Below are 13,026 nucleotides of genomic sequence, written 5' to 3' on the forward strand. Positions count from 1 at the left end.
CTCACAACGTGAGTTATACAGAACAGCCGCCTGGTATGACAAAGGGGACAAGAATGGGAAACTGTTGGCATTGCTAGCTAAGGGAGATATACCTAGAACTGTAATACGTAGTATGATGGATGGGACAAATGAGCTAACCGACCCAGTTCACGTGACAGAGCTTTTTTGGCAGTATTTTAAATTAACATATCAAGTGCCCCTAGACAACTCGATGCAGGGACTTAATGAATACCTAAATGGCATTGATTTTCCAGAGGTGCCTCCTCAAGGCAGCTTGACAAAGACATCACGGTTGATGAAGTCAAGGAGGCAATCAATGCATTCCCCTCCGGCAAAACACCCGGTCCAGATGGGATTCCGATAGAATGGTATAAGAAATATGTTGACTTCCTATCTCCTAAACTGGCAGAGTTATTTAACGGGACTACTCAATCTAAGCCTTTGCCAGACTCCTGCTATGATGCCTATGTCACCCTAATCCTTAAAGTGGGTAAGCCCCCCGACCGTTGTGAATCATACCGGCCTATATCTCTATTAAATTCTGATATTAAGATATTTGCTAAAATCTTAGCCAATAGACTCAAACTAGTTATAGAGGAGCTGATCCACCCAGATCAGACAGGTTTTATGCCCTCCAAAACCACAGATATCAATATAAGGCGCTTATTCACTAATTTAACTATTTCGCATGAGAATGCTGGGAATAGAATTGTAGTAGCATTGGACACAGCCAAAGCCTTCGATACCGTCCAGTGGCAATATCTTTGGAAAGTGCTGACTCGATATGGCTTTGGCCCTAGATACAGAAACTGGGTACAGTTGTTGTACGCCCGCCCACGAGCAAAGATTCTAGTGAACGGCAGGCTCACAGAGGAAATACCTCTGGAGAGAGGCACTCGACAGGGATGTCCTCTCTCCCCAATGTTGTTCGCCCTGGCCATTGAACCTCTAGCTGTGCGTATAAGGGCACATGAGCCAATTGAGGGCTTACGCATAGGAAATGTTACAGAAAAAATATCGCTTTATGCAGACGACATGTTGTTATATTTGGCAAACTCACATCAAGCACTAGCAAACCTCCTGGCAGTAGTTGCTGAGTTTGGTCAGTATTCCGGACTTAGAATTAACCACTCTAAGTCGATTATATTTCCTATAGACCCCCTACCCCCAGGTACCCCGGATCACATATCACAACTTCAAGTTGTGACCTCATTTAAATACCTCGGTATTATATGCCTTACACAACTCTCCGATAACTCCCCGGATGAAATGGTTCAATGGGGTAGACAAGATAATTAGGGAATTCCTGTGGGCAGGAGACCATCCACGCTTGAATATTAAAATACTCCAGGCACCTTCCTCTGGAGGAGGCCTGGCTTTACCAAATCTCAATTTCTATTTTATAGCTGCCCAGCTTGTCTTTGCCCACTGGTGGATGGTCCCCAATGTTAACAATCCAGCAGTGGTCCTGGAGGCTGCTATACTAGGCTCGTATGTGGCTCTATCTAAGCTTCCTTACCGAGGCACCTCCCCTTTCTATACCACTACACCCCTCATGGCCACTGTGGTACAGGCCTTCCAGAAATCACAGAAGCTGGTCCATGGCTCGCTCGAGACTTGGTCACCACGGACCCCACTTTGGGGCAATAAGCAGCTCCCACACTTTCACGCTCTCCCAGATATTGCAAGATGGGCACAGCTAGGTATCAAAACTCTAGGAGACATTCTTACCAGGGGAGAATGCAAAACATATGACACACTCAGACAAGAGGTGAATCCCCCCCCAGACATGTTTTTTAGATTTCTGCAGTTACGCCATGCCTTTAGTATTCAATTCCCCGCAAGGCCACTAAGGGTAGCGCAAACAACCATGGAGACCTATCTCCACAGACTGGACCTGTCCAAACCTCTCTCCTGGTTTTACACAATACTGTCTGCCTCAGGCCCTTCCCCTCTGCAGAAAGCCAAAATCAAATGGCAGAGTGATATCCCGGCGCTCGACAACGATATGTGGCCGGATGCCCTTAAGCAAGTGACAGAAATATCAATCTGTATGAGGGACAGATACATTCAGATAAAATTTTTAAACAGAGCGTACCTAACCCCCTACCGCCTGGCCAAAATTTATGAAAATGTGTGTGACCAATGCCCCAAGTGCAGAAGCGATGTTGGTACTCTGTTCCATGTTTTCTGGTCCTGCCCAGTGATACAGAGATTCTGGGGGGAGGTTCTACAGTTTCTTAATGAGAAGCTTGCCTTCCCAAACATACGCTCCCCTGAACTCTGTCTGCTAGGACTAACCGGTGACCTGCACCTCCACCACTACTCTAGACTGTGCTATTTGCAGCTGCTTTACTACGCTAAGAAATCCATTCTAATGCACTGGAAGTCTCTAGATCCTCCTCCTCTCCAATTTTGGCGGAAATTGGTGGATGATTCCCTTCCCAGTCAGAAACTGACCATCTAGCTAGAGGGTGCCCGGAGAAATTTAATGCCGTATGGGGCTCGTGGCTGGACCTATAAATTTGGTGATTATGGAGGATCATTAGCCCTGTGCAACCAGAACTGGTACCTTAGCCTCACCCCCCCCCCCCTTTTTTCTGCTTATCTCGCCTCTCCTCTCTACTCTGTTTTTTCTCTTGTTCAATTGTTTGTAAATATAAAATATGCAAAATAAAATCTTTAAAAAAAAAAAATGTCCCGTTTGAGCACTGGAGACCAAAACTGAACAGCATATTCTAGATGGGGCCTTACCAGCGCTCTGTAGAGGGGAAGAATAACCCCCTCCTCCCGTGAATCTATGCCTCTTTTAATACAGCTCAAAACCTTGTTTGCCCTTGCAGCTGCTGCCTGGCATTGCTTGCTACAGCCAAGTTTATTATCTACAAGGACTCCAAGGTCCTTCTCCATTATGGATTTGCCTAGTGCAGTCCCATTAAGGGTATAAGTGGCTTGCAAATTTTTACATCCCAGGTGCATGACCTTACATTTATCCACATTAAATCTCATCTGCCACTTAGCCGCCCAGATTGCCAGTTGCTGCTGCAAGGATGCCACATCCTGGATAGAATTGACTGGTCTGCAGAGTTTTGTGTCATCTGCAAACACTGATAAATTGCTTATAATACCCTCCCCTAAGTCATTTATGAACAAGTTAAACAAAAGTGGACACAGTACAGAACCCTGAGGGACCCCACTGAGAACCTTACTCCAAGTAGAGAATGTACCACTAACAACCACCCTCTGTACCCGATCCTGTAGCCAGTTTTCTATCCATGTGCAAACAACTTCACTAAGACCAATAGACTAAGTCCATAAGAACACATGGACTTAGAGACATTGTGCAAACAAATGGTACAATAAAGTTTGGACATTTTGAACTGTGGGATTAAGCATAGCCAGGATGTAGTGAGGTCATCACTCAGGAGGAAGCCGGAAGTGGCGAAACGCGTCAGCGGTGAGAGAGGACGCCGAGGAGGAGCACTATACAGGGCAGGACTGCTGAACCCAGGAACGACACTGCAGGTCGGGAACAGGGAAAGAAAAAAGGAGCAGCCACCTGATCCATACCAGTGACTCCTGACATGCGCATCCTATACTCTGTTTATGAGTGTATTGGGAAGTTTTATTTATATTAAAGTATTTAAGTTTTTACACATATGGCGTATGCATTTATCCCACAGTAAGTGCACAGAAGGGGAAGGGAAACAGAAAGGTCGTGGAATTAACCTAAAGTTGCTAAAGCTGGAAATTTACCTATGTGAAGTGGTTCCTAACACTGCCTGAAATTAAGAGGTGGGAAAGCAGAGAGTCGTGAGCTACAAGCGAACCAATTGGATGCCATATAAACCCAAGGGGGTCTGTAAGTAGATTGGCAATCAGAAAGGGATATCACAACTGGGCACAAAAGGGTGATATAAGTATAAGTCATCACTGGTGTTAAAAAGCACATGAGAGTGCACATTGTGAAGTAATAACAGTATTACACTATATATTTTTTTTTCTTTTTTTCTCTTTTTTCTTTTCCTCATAAGACCTCATCGCTAAGTCTAAATCAGAAGAGGGCACTTTGGTCCTCTACTGTATACACAGAAGAAAAGAATTGGTTAAGCACATCTGCCTTTTCTGTATCCGCTGTAACCATATTGTTACTATAACTCAATGGGGCCACACCCTCAACCTGCATCTTTTTACTATTAATATAATTAAAAAACTTTTTGGGGTTAGTCTTGGCCTCTGCCCTGATGCGCTCCTCATTTTGTATCTTTGCCTTCCCGATTGCTGTTTTACAACACTTGTTATAGTGTTTATATTCATTAAATGCAGCTACTGTCCCCTCTGGCTTATATTTCTTAAGAGCTTTCCTTTTTTTCCCTATTAACTTCTTTACCTCAGAGTTAAGCCACATAGGGTGATTCTTAACATTTCTACTTATTCTACTTATTAATGGAATAAACTGAGAACAATAATGATTTAATATCATTTTAAATGACAATCATTTCTGCTCTGTGTTTTTATCTGAAAACATAATGCCCCAATCTATGCCCTGAAGCACTGCCCTTAAGGAGCTAAAATTTGTTTTTCTAAAATTCATTGTCTTTGTTGCCCCCGTGTAAATTTGTTTCCTGCACCAAACATCAAATGAAATAACATTATGGTCACTGTTACCCAGGGGTTAAACCACTTGCACATTTGCTATACGTTCTGAGTCATTAGAGAACACTAGATCCAATATAGCATGGTTCCTGGTTGGCTCCTCAACAACCTGTGACATAAAGTTGTCATGCAGCAAGTTTATAAATTTGTTCCCTGTTTAAATAATTTGTCATTATTCATCTTACATGTTTATTGCAAAACTTCAATAAAATGTTTTAAAAAAATAAATAAATAAACTTGTTCCCATTTACTGTCCTGGCAGTACTATTGCCCCAGTCAATATCAGGATAATTAAAATCCCCCATTATTATCACTTACCCCAAACTAGCAGCCTTTTCTATTTGCAACAGGAGCTGAGCCTCCTCCTCCTCACTTACATTAGGGGGTCTATAGCATATCCCCTACAATTAATTTGGTAGATTCTTTACTATCTGTGAGAAGCTCAACCCATAAGGATTCACCTCCCTCTGTTACCCCCATCACTTCCTCTTTAATATTTGCTTTTAATTCCTGCTTAACAAACAGACACACTCCTCCTCCTTTCCTATTGCCCCTGTCCCTCCGAAACAATGTATAACCCCCAATATTAACTGCCCAGTGATGCGACTCATTCAACCAAGTTTCAGCAACACCAATCACATCATATTTCCGCTCCAAAAATAACAAAAAACACAAGTCAGACAGTTCAACTATTAGTGAATCAATCTTTGATTCTAAATATTTGGCATTTTTAACCTCTGTGGCAAACTGGACACAGCTTAATATTGCATTTTCCCACCTTCCTCTAGGCAGGATTTACTTGAGCAAAAGTTTGAATTCAAAATACTTTTTTTTTTCTAGCTTTATATACTATGAATTAAGGGAGTAGACAAAATCTTTTCAATATAAAATCTCTAGATTAGGCTGCCTCGCCCTTGACATATGTACACACATCCAACAATAGCGCAGGTTCTAAAATTATCCAGCAGATGGCGCCAGCCTTTAGGAAATTGCTAATCAAAATAAAGTGCGTGCAAAAATCTTGTTACTTGGGTGGGGGCAGAAAAGAATCACTCAGCTGTATCAGGTTTGGCAAAGAAACAGGGCACGCACTTTTATATCATTCTTTCTCCGAAGGTAATCGAGTGAATACGTTATTGTTTGCTTAGCCAATTAGCCATGCCAAACAGGATGTTTCTGCAGTCTCTGGCAAATGGTAGGTGGTGGAGCTGGAAGAATAGTTGAGACAAAACCTATGTGTAGAGAAGACATGGAAATCGGCCCTACCTGATTAAGCTTTGGTATCTAATGAACCACAAACTCTTATTTTCAGGTCCTTGTCTGAGTTCAGCATTCCTTTTGTTTAGCTATATTATCACGTTGTGATTGTACCGACTATGGAGCTTGGAATCATGTTCCATCCGTCTTTCTAGGATGCTCCCTGCTGAAAATTCTAATGAAGACCTTGGGATTGTATTGCTTATTATGAGTACGTAGTGGGTAAGTGACTTTAATTCTGTAGGTAGGTAATTATGCCAATCTACAGTAAGTACTTTCTGTTTTATATAACTGCTAAATGTCACTATTTCATGAAGTGAAGGTAAGTTTTTGCTATGGGAAAGGATTTTATACTGACCAGTTGATTGTGCCCAGTGCATCTCTTCTGTGATGGTAAGATTGTTCTGAAAGCGATACAGTAAATTGAACTAGAATAAGCATGCCAATTGTAACAAAAAGAGTGGTACACTACCTATTGTTAGAGACAAAAGCTACCCTGTGCAAAAATTTATTTTTGTATGATTTGTTTAATATAAATGACACTTTGAATTGTGTTACTATGATTTTTAATGACTGCAAAAAAGTCAGGTCCAAAAAAGTACCATTGCCACAGCATCACCAATTAAGTGGATAAGAAAATTACTTCTGAAATTCTGCCATTATTCTCTTTCTCTGACCCTTCTCAGTGAAGATAACACTTCATAAAGCCTAAATTGTCCTGAAAAGTCAACCAAGTGCCCTTGCATCTGGGTTAAAAGGGTCAAGTTGTTAGACTGCAATAGTGGGCATAAATGCATCACAAAATAGCAGTTGTTTTGTTGTCAGGTGTTATCCTGGTTCTAGTTGTGTCATTTTTCTCTGCAGATGGGTGACTGTTTTGGCTGAGCATTATTTTAGATTACAGGGCTTCTACGATACAGGGACTGTTGAATAATTTGCATTACTGCAGTTAAATATTTATAGGTTCTTCAACCCCAAAGCCATTGGTTGTTGAGGTGTTTTACAGATATATTTTGAATTTTGTATATTCATTAGGACCTTCCTAAGGTCCTTTACGCTTCAAGGACCCAAAGTGCTTTTATCACATGACCAGGTGACCACACACGGGCCAATTTCAGCTGTCGATATGAGTCCTTTAGACTGATTCGGCAGCTTATGTGCCCGTGTATGGGCACCCCCAACAGGCCTCACCAAGCAACATCTGGTCTGAAATTGGCCAGATCTCGATAGGGCAGGTTCTATTTTTCCATCAGATGGATGGGGATGCATCGGCTCGTTGATGCGTTTCCCGAACCAATTGTGCCTGCAACCCTGCCAAAATCTTCAAAATCTTACTTCAGCTTCTGTATGAAGAGAGACAGATGATAAGAGGGAGATAGTGTTAAGAACTTGATTATTTCAGAAACAGCACAGAATTTTTATTGAGTATATTAAAAATGTTCTTATTTGTTTCCCTGTGTTGCTGTATTGGTAAAGCTCAATAAAATCAATCTTTTATTTAAAAATACATTTACATATAATATAGTTATGCGAGGCTACAATGTTATTGTTATTGTCTTTTTAATCAAGACCATTCCTATTCATTTTCAAGTCTCACATTCATACTGCTGCCTCGCTGTTAAGGTTACCTGGACCCGAGTAATCAGATAGCTGCTGAAATTTTTAACTGGAATGCCACTGAGTAAAAACTTAAATAAACCTAAGACCAATGGTTGTTCTATATTGACAGAGCAGAAAAATAAAATACAAATGCAACAAATGCCAGCACTCACAGGACTTTACAGGACTTGTGTCTCTGTTCGTTCCTGGTCGACTCCTTCATTCCTCGCAGAGCAATCGCTTGGTTGCGCCCCCCACTACTACTGCGGTTGCCTTAAACCTTTCTGCCATGCTGCCCCTTACATTTGGAATGCCCTCCCTGATTTCCTCCGGAGAGAATCCTCCCCCAGTCTTTTTAAAAATAGAGTTAAAGACACTATTTGGAGCACTCGCCCAGCAACTGATCTGGGAACTGGCAATTATATTGTAGTGTCACCCACTGTGACCTACAGCGCTTATATTTGCCTATTTGTGTCTGTTAGTTACCCTCCCATATAGATTATAAGCTCTACGGGGCAGGGACCTCCTTCCTCTTGTGTCCTCGACTCTTAACTTATTGCAGCTGAATTTATCTGTATTTATTGTTATACTTTGTATTTATCTATTATTATCTTAACACCCTGTTTGTATTAATGTACTCTACTGTACAGCGCTGCGTACATAAGTAGCGCTTTATAAATAAAGATATACATACATACATACATACAGAATCATAGAACAAAAGAGTTGATAGTGGCAACAGGTTTCTTTACATGGTTTTTATTGATCCAATAAAAACCATGTAAGGAAACCTGTTGTCACTATCGATTCTGTCACTATCTATGGTTCTGTAAAGTCCTGTGAGTGCTGGCATTTGTTGCATATATATATATATATATATGTCATATAAAAAAGTTTGGGAACCCCTCTTAATCTCTTAATTCTTTGGAGTTTTGTTTATCATTGGCTGAGCTTTCAAAGTAGCAACTTCCTTTAAATATATAACATGCCTTATGGAAACAGTACAGTACAGTACAATTTCAGCAGTGACATAAAGTTTATTGGATTAACAGAAAATATGTTATATGCATCATAACAAAATTAGAACAAATATATGCACCCCAACAGAGATATTACATGAATACTTAGTTAAGCCTCCTTTTGCAAATGTAATGGCCTCTAGACGCCTCCCATAGCCTTTGATGAGTGTCTGGATTCTGGGTGGCGGTATTTTTAACCATTCGTCCATACTAAATCTCTCCAGTTGTATGTATGTATGTATGTATATCTTTATTTATAAAGCGCTACTTATGTACGCAGCGCTGTACAGTAGAATTCATTAATACAGACAGGGGGGTTAAAGATAATGGATAAATACAAAGTACAACAATAAATACAAATAAATACAAGGTACAGTTGCAATAAGAGTCAGAAACACAAGATGAAGGAGGTCCCTGCCCCGTAGAGCTTACAATCTATATCAGTTAAATTTGATGACTGCCGAGCGTGGACAGTCTGCTTCAATTATCCCATAGATTTTAGATGATATTCAAGTCAGGGGACTGTGGTGGCCGTTCCAGAATATTGTATTTCCCCCTTTGCATAAATGCCTTTATAGACTTAGGGGCTGATTTACTAACCCATGAATCCGACCCGAATTGGAAAAGTTCCGACTTGAAAACGAACATTTTGCGACTTTTTCGGCTTCTTTACGAATTTTTCGTTACCAATACGATTTTTGTGTAAAAACGCGAGTTTTTCGTAGCCATTGCGAAAGTTGCGTAAAAAGTTGCGCTTTTTTCGTAGCGTTAAAACTTACGCGAAAAGTTGCGCCTTTTTCGTAGCGTTAAAACTTAAATGGTGCAATGTTTCGCGTAAGTTTTAACGCTACGAAAAAAGCGCAACTTTTTGCGCAAGTTTTAACGCTACGAAAAATCGCCAGATTTTACGCAACTTTCGTAATGGCTACGAAAAACTCGCGTTTTTACGCAAAAATCGTATTGGTAACGAAAAATTCGTAAAGAAGCCGAAAAAATCGCAAAAAATACGAAAAAATCGCAAAATACCGATCATTACGAAAAAAACGCAATCGGACTCATTTCGACCCGTTCGTGGGTTAGTAAATGTGCCCCTTAGGGTTAGTGTCTTGTTGGAATATCCAACTTCAACTTTGTGACAGATGCTTAAACATTATCCTGAAGAATTTGTTGATATTGCGTTGAATTTATCCAACCCTTGACTTTAACAAGGGCCCCATTCCCTGAACTAGCCACACAGCCCCACAGCATGATGGAACCTCCACCAGATTTGACAGTAGGTAGCAGGTGTTTTTCTTCGAATGCGGTGTTCTTCTTCCGCCATGCAAAGCGCTTTTTGTCATGACCAAATAACTCAATTTATGTCTCATCAGTCCAAAGTACTTTGTTCCAAAATGACTATGGCTTGTCTAAATGAGCTTTAGCATGGAATTGATGGAATTTATAATGATAAGCCCATGTAAAGAGTACCACAAATTTACCAAAGGATTGAATCCATATTGAGCCATAATGTTGAATAAGTAGAATTTTTTAATGATTAGCAAGCAGAACATTAGGTTTGCCTTTAAATGGCATGCAAACCCTACATTCTCCTATGATTTATGTAAGTTGGGCACATCTCCCCTATCCAAACACCATTTGTATTGCATATATCCCCTTTATTTGGCAACACCATCACATGTTTCTTAAACAAATAGCAGCTTTCACCTGGCGGCAATTTTTCCTCTTACACATCTGCAGTGACTTTTACATAGGATTCACAGTGCACACAAACTAGCCAAGGCGCACATACATGCTAGGCCCCATCAGCCAATGAATGGACAGAGTTCTGCCTTTTGCTCCCCCACTACTTCCTGTTACAGTTAGAGCTGCATTATTTCCTGTCAGGTAATGTCTGAGGGAGCAGCCCATCACTAAATGGTGGATCAAGGAAAAGGCTGTAAAAGGACAATATTTACTGATTTATTCCAGTTTGGCAAGATTCATTAATAGGTCACTTAACATAATATGAACTGTTAGTTAAGTATTCATTCTGGGGGTATAGTTTTCCTTTAAGCTCTAAACTCACATTTTGATAAATCTGCCCCAGGTGACAAAATATCCAAAAATGCTCTTGCATAGATGTCGGAATGAATCTGTGCTGTTAAAGCATTTGGATCTTTTGTATAAATAATCTAAACATTACAAAACAGTGTCTGACAATTTCAAATACATACCACCCACCAAAAATGTAAAAAAAAAAAAAAAAAATACAGGAAAGCAAATATCCAAGTTAATAAGAATCAACCCAGCAAAAAGCTTTTGTCAAGGGGAATTCTCTTGTATAGTTACTCACAAATTCTATACTTACCTTTAGTGGGCCACTCTTCCATTTTTTTTCCATTCAGACTTTTTTTAGCGCTAAAAGTTGCAGAAAAAATAAATTGCAACATTTTTGAGATTTACTATTAGACAAAACGACTAAAAACGCAAATTAGATTGACCAGCAAAAACTTGCCGAGATTACATAGAAGTCCATTGCAGATGTTTCTTACCTTCCCTGGAGGATCCTTCTTTGCTTTGAAACTTAAGTGGCTTTCGGATTTTTGACGTTTTTTTATGCAACAATTCCAAATAGTAGAGGTTTTAGTGCGGAGTTTTGCAAATTTTCTGCGTCTTTTTAACTTACAGACTTTTTAATAAATGTCAGATATTCGAGGAAATGAATTTATTTGAATTTCTTAAAAGGAAAAAAATTAGAAATGTTAGAGTTTTAGTAAATCTGCCCCTTTGTGTGAATGGACACCAAGTAGTTGCTGTGCATGTATATTTCCAAAGTGTGATGCCACATCCGCTACGTCACTTCCACAGATTCTACTTCCACATCAGTGAGTTATTTTATATTACACATGCCTACAGATGCACTTGCATATTTTTCACAATCTCATCTCCTGGCAACAACAATGCATGTTCATAACGTATCTTAGAAGCCACTTGCAATTCTGAATCTGTAAATTATTGCACAGCAGTATATAGAGTTGTATTCTATTAACAAAGCTGCACATACAGTATCTTAAACAGTTATACAGGCATGGGACCCTGTTATTCAGAATGCTTGGGACCCTGGGTTTTCCAGATAATGGATCTTTCCATAATTCCTGCCTTGAGTCTACAGGTATCAGACCTCTTATCCAGAAACCCATTACGGAAAGGCCATCTTCCATAGACTCCATTTTAATCAAATAATTCACATTTTTAAAATTGATTTCCTTTTTCTCTGTAGTAATAAAACAGCACCTTGTGCTTGATCTCAACTAAGATACAGTGGAGGAAATAATTATTTGACCCCTCACTGATTTTGTAAGTTTGTCCAATGACAAAGAAATGAAAAGTCTCAGAACAGTATCATTTCAATGGTAGGTTTATTTTAACAGTGGCAGATAGCACATCAAAAGGAAAATCGAAAAAATTACTTTAAATAAAAGATAGCAACTGATTTGCATTTCATTGAGTGAAATAAGTTTTTGAACCCTCTAACAAAAAAAGACTTAATACTTAGTGGAAAAACCCTTGTTTGCAAGCACAGAGGTCAAACGTTTCTTGTAATTGATGACCAAGTTTGCGCACATTTTAGGAGGAATGTTGGTCCACTCCTCTTTGCAGATCATCTCTAAATCCCTAAGGTTTCGAGGCTGTCTCTGTGCAACTCTGAGCTTGAGCTCCCTCCATAGGTTTTCTATTGGATTAAGGTCCGGAGACTGACTAGGCCACTCCATGACCTTAATGTGCTTCTTCTTGAGCCACTCCTTTGTTGCCTTTGCTGTATGTTTTGGGTCATTGTCGTGCTGGAACACCCATCCACGACCCATTTTCAGTTTCCTGGCAGAGGGAAGGAGGTTGTCGTTCAGGATTTCACGATACATGGCTCCGTCCATTTTCCCGTTAATGTGAATAAGTTGTCCTGTGCCCTTAGCAGAAAAACACCCCCAAAGCAAAATGTTTCCACCCCCATGCTTGACGGTGGGGACGGTGTTTTGGGGGTCATAGGCAGCATTTTGTCTTCCTCCAAACACAGCGAGTTGAGTTAATGCCAAAGAGCTCTATTTTGGTCTCATCAGACCACAGCACCTTCTCCCAGTCACTCACAGAATCATTCAGGTGTTCATTGGCAAACTTCAGACGGGCCTGCACATGTGCCTTCTTGAGCAGGGGGACCTTGCGAGCCCTGCAGGATTTTAATCCATTGCGGTGTAATGTGTTTCCAATGGTTTTCTTGGTGACTGTGGTCCCTGCTAATTTGAGGTCATTAACTAACTCCTCCCGTGTAGTTCTAGGATGCTTTTTCACCTTTCTCAGAATCATTGACACCCCACGAGGTGAGATCTAGCGTGGAGCCCCAGAGCGAGGTCGATTGATGGTCATTTTTTGCTCCTTCCATTTTCGAACAATCACACCAACAGTTGTCACCTTCTCTCCCAGCTTCTTGCTAATGGTTTTGTAGCCCATTCCAGCCTTGTGC

At 40.4% G+C, this 13,026-nt stretch overlaps 1 long non-coding RNA gene across 2 annotated transcripts in view; it reads left to right on the top strand.

Annotated features, from left to right (window-relative positions):
- The first annotated feature begins 5,692 nt into the window (after positions 1 to 5,692).
- The window catches only part of LOC116407501, a 40,147-nt gene continuing 32,813 nt past the window's right edge, over positions 5,693 to 13,026 (top strand). The window contains exons 1-2 of one of the 2 annotated variants that reach the window (XR_004220366.1): positions 5,693 to 5,851; positions 5,969 to 6,135. This is a non-coding gene — a long non-coding RNA (uncharacterized LOC116407501). Of the gene's footprint in view, positions 6,136 to 13,026 lie in introns of both variants that reach the window. The other variant, XR_004220365.1, reaches the window with a different exon arrangement.

This window comes from Xenopus tropicalis, chromosome 9, assembly GCF_000004195.4.
Source record: "Xenopus tropicalis strain Nigerian chromosome 9, UCB_Xtro_10.0, whole genome shotgun sequence".
NCBI classification, from domain to species: Eukaryota; Metazoa; Chordata; class Amphibia; order Anura; family Pipidae; genus Xenopus; species Xenopus tropicalis.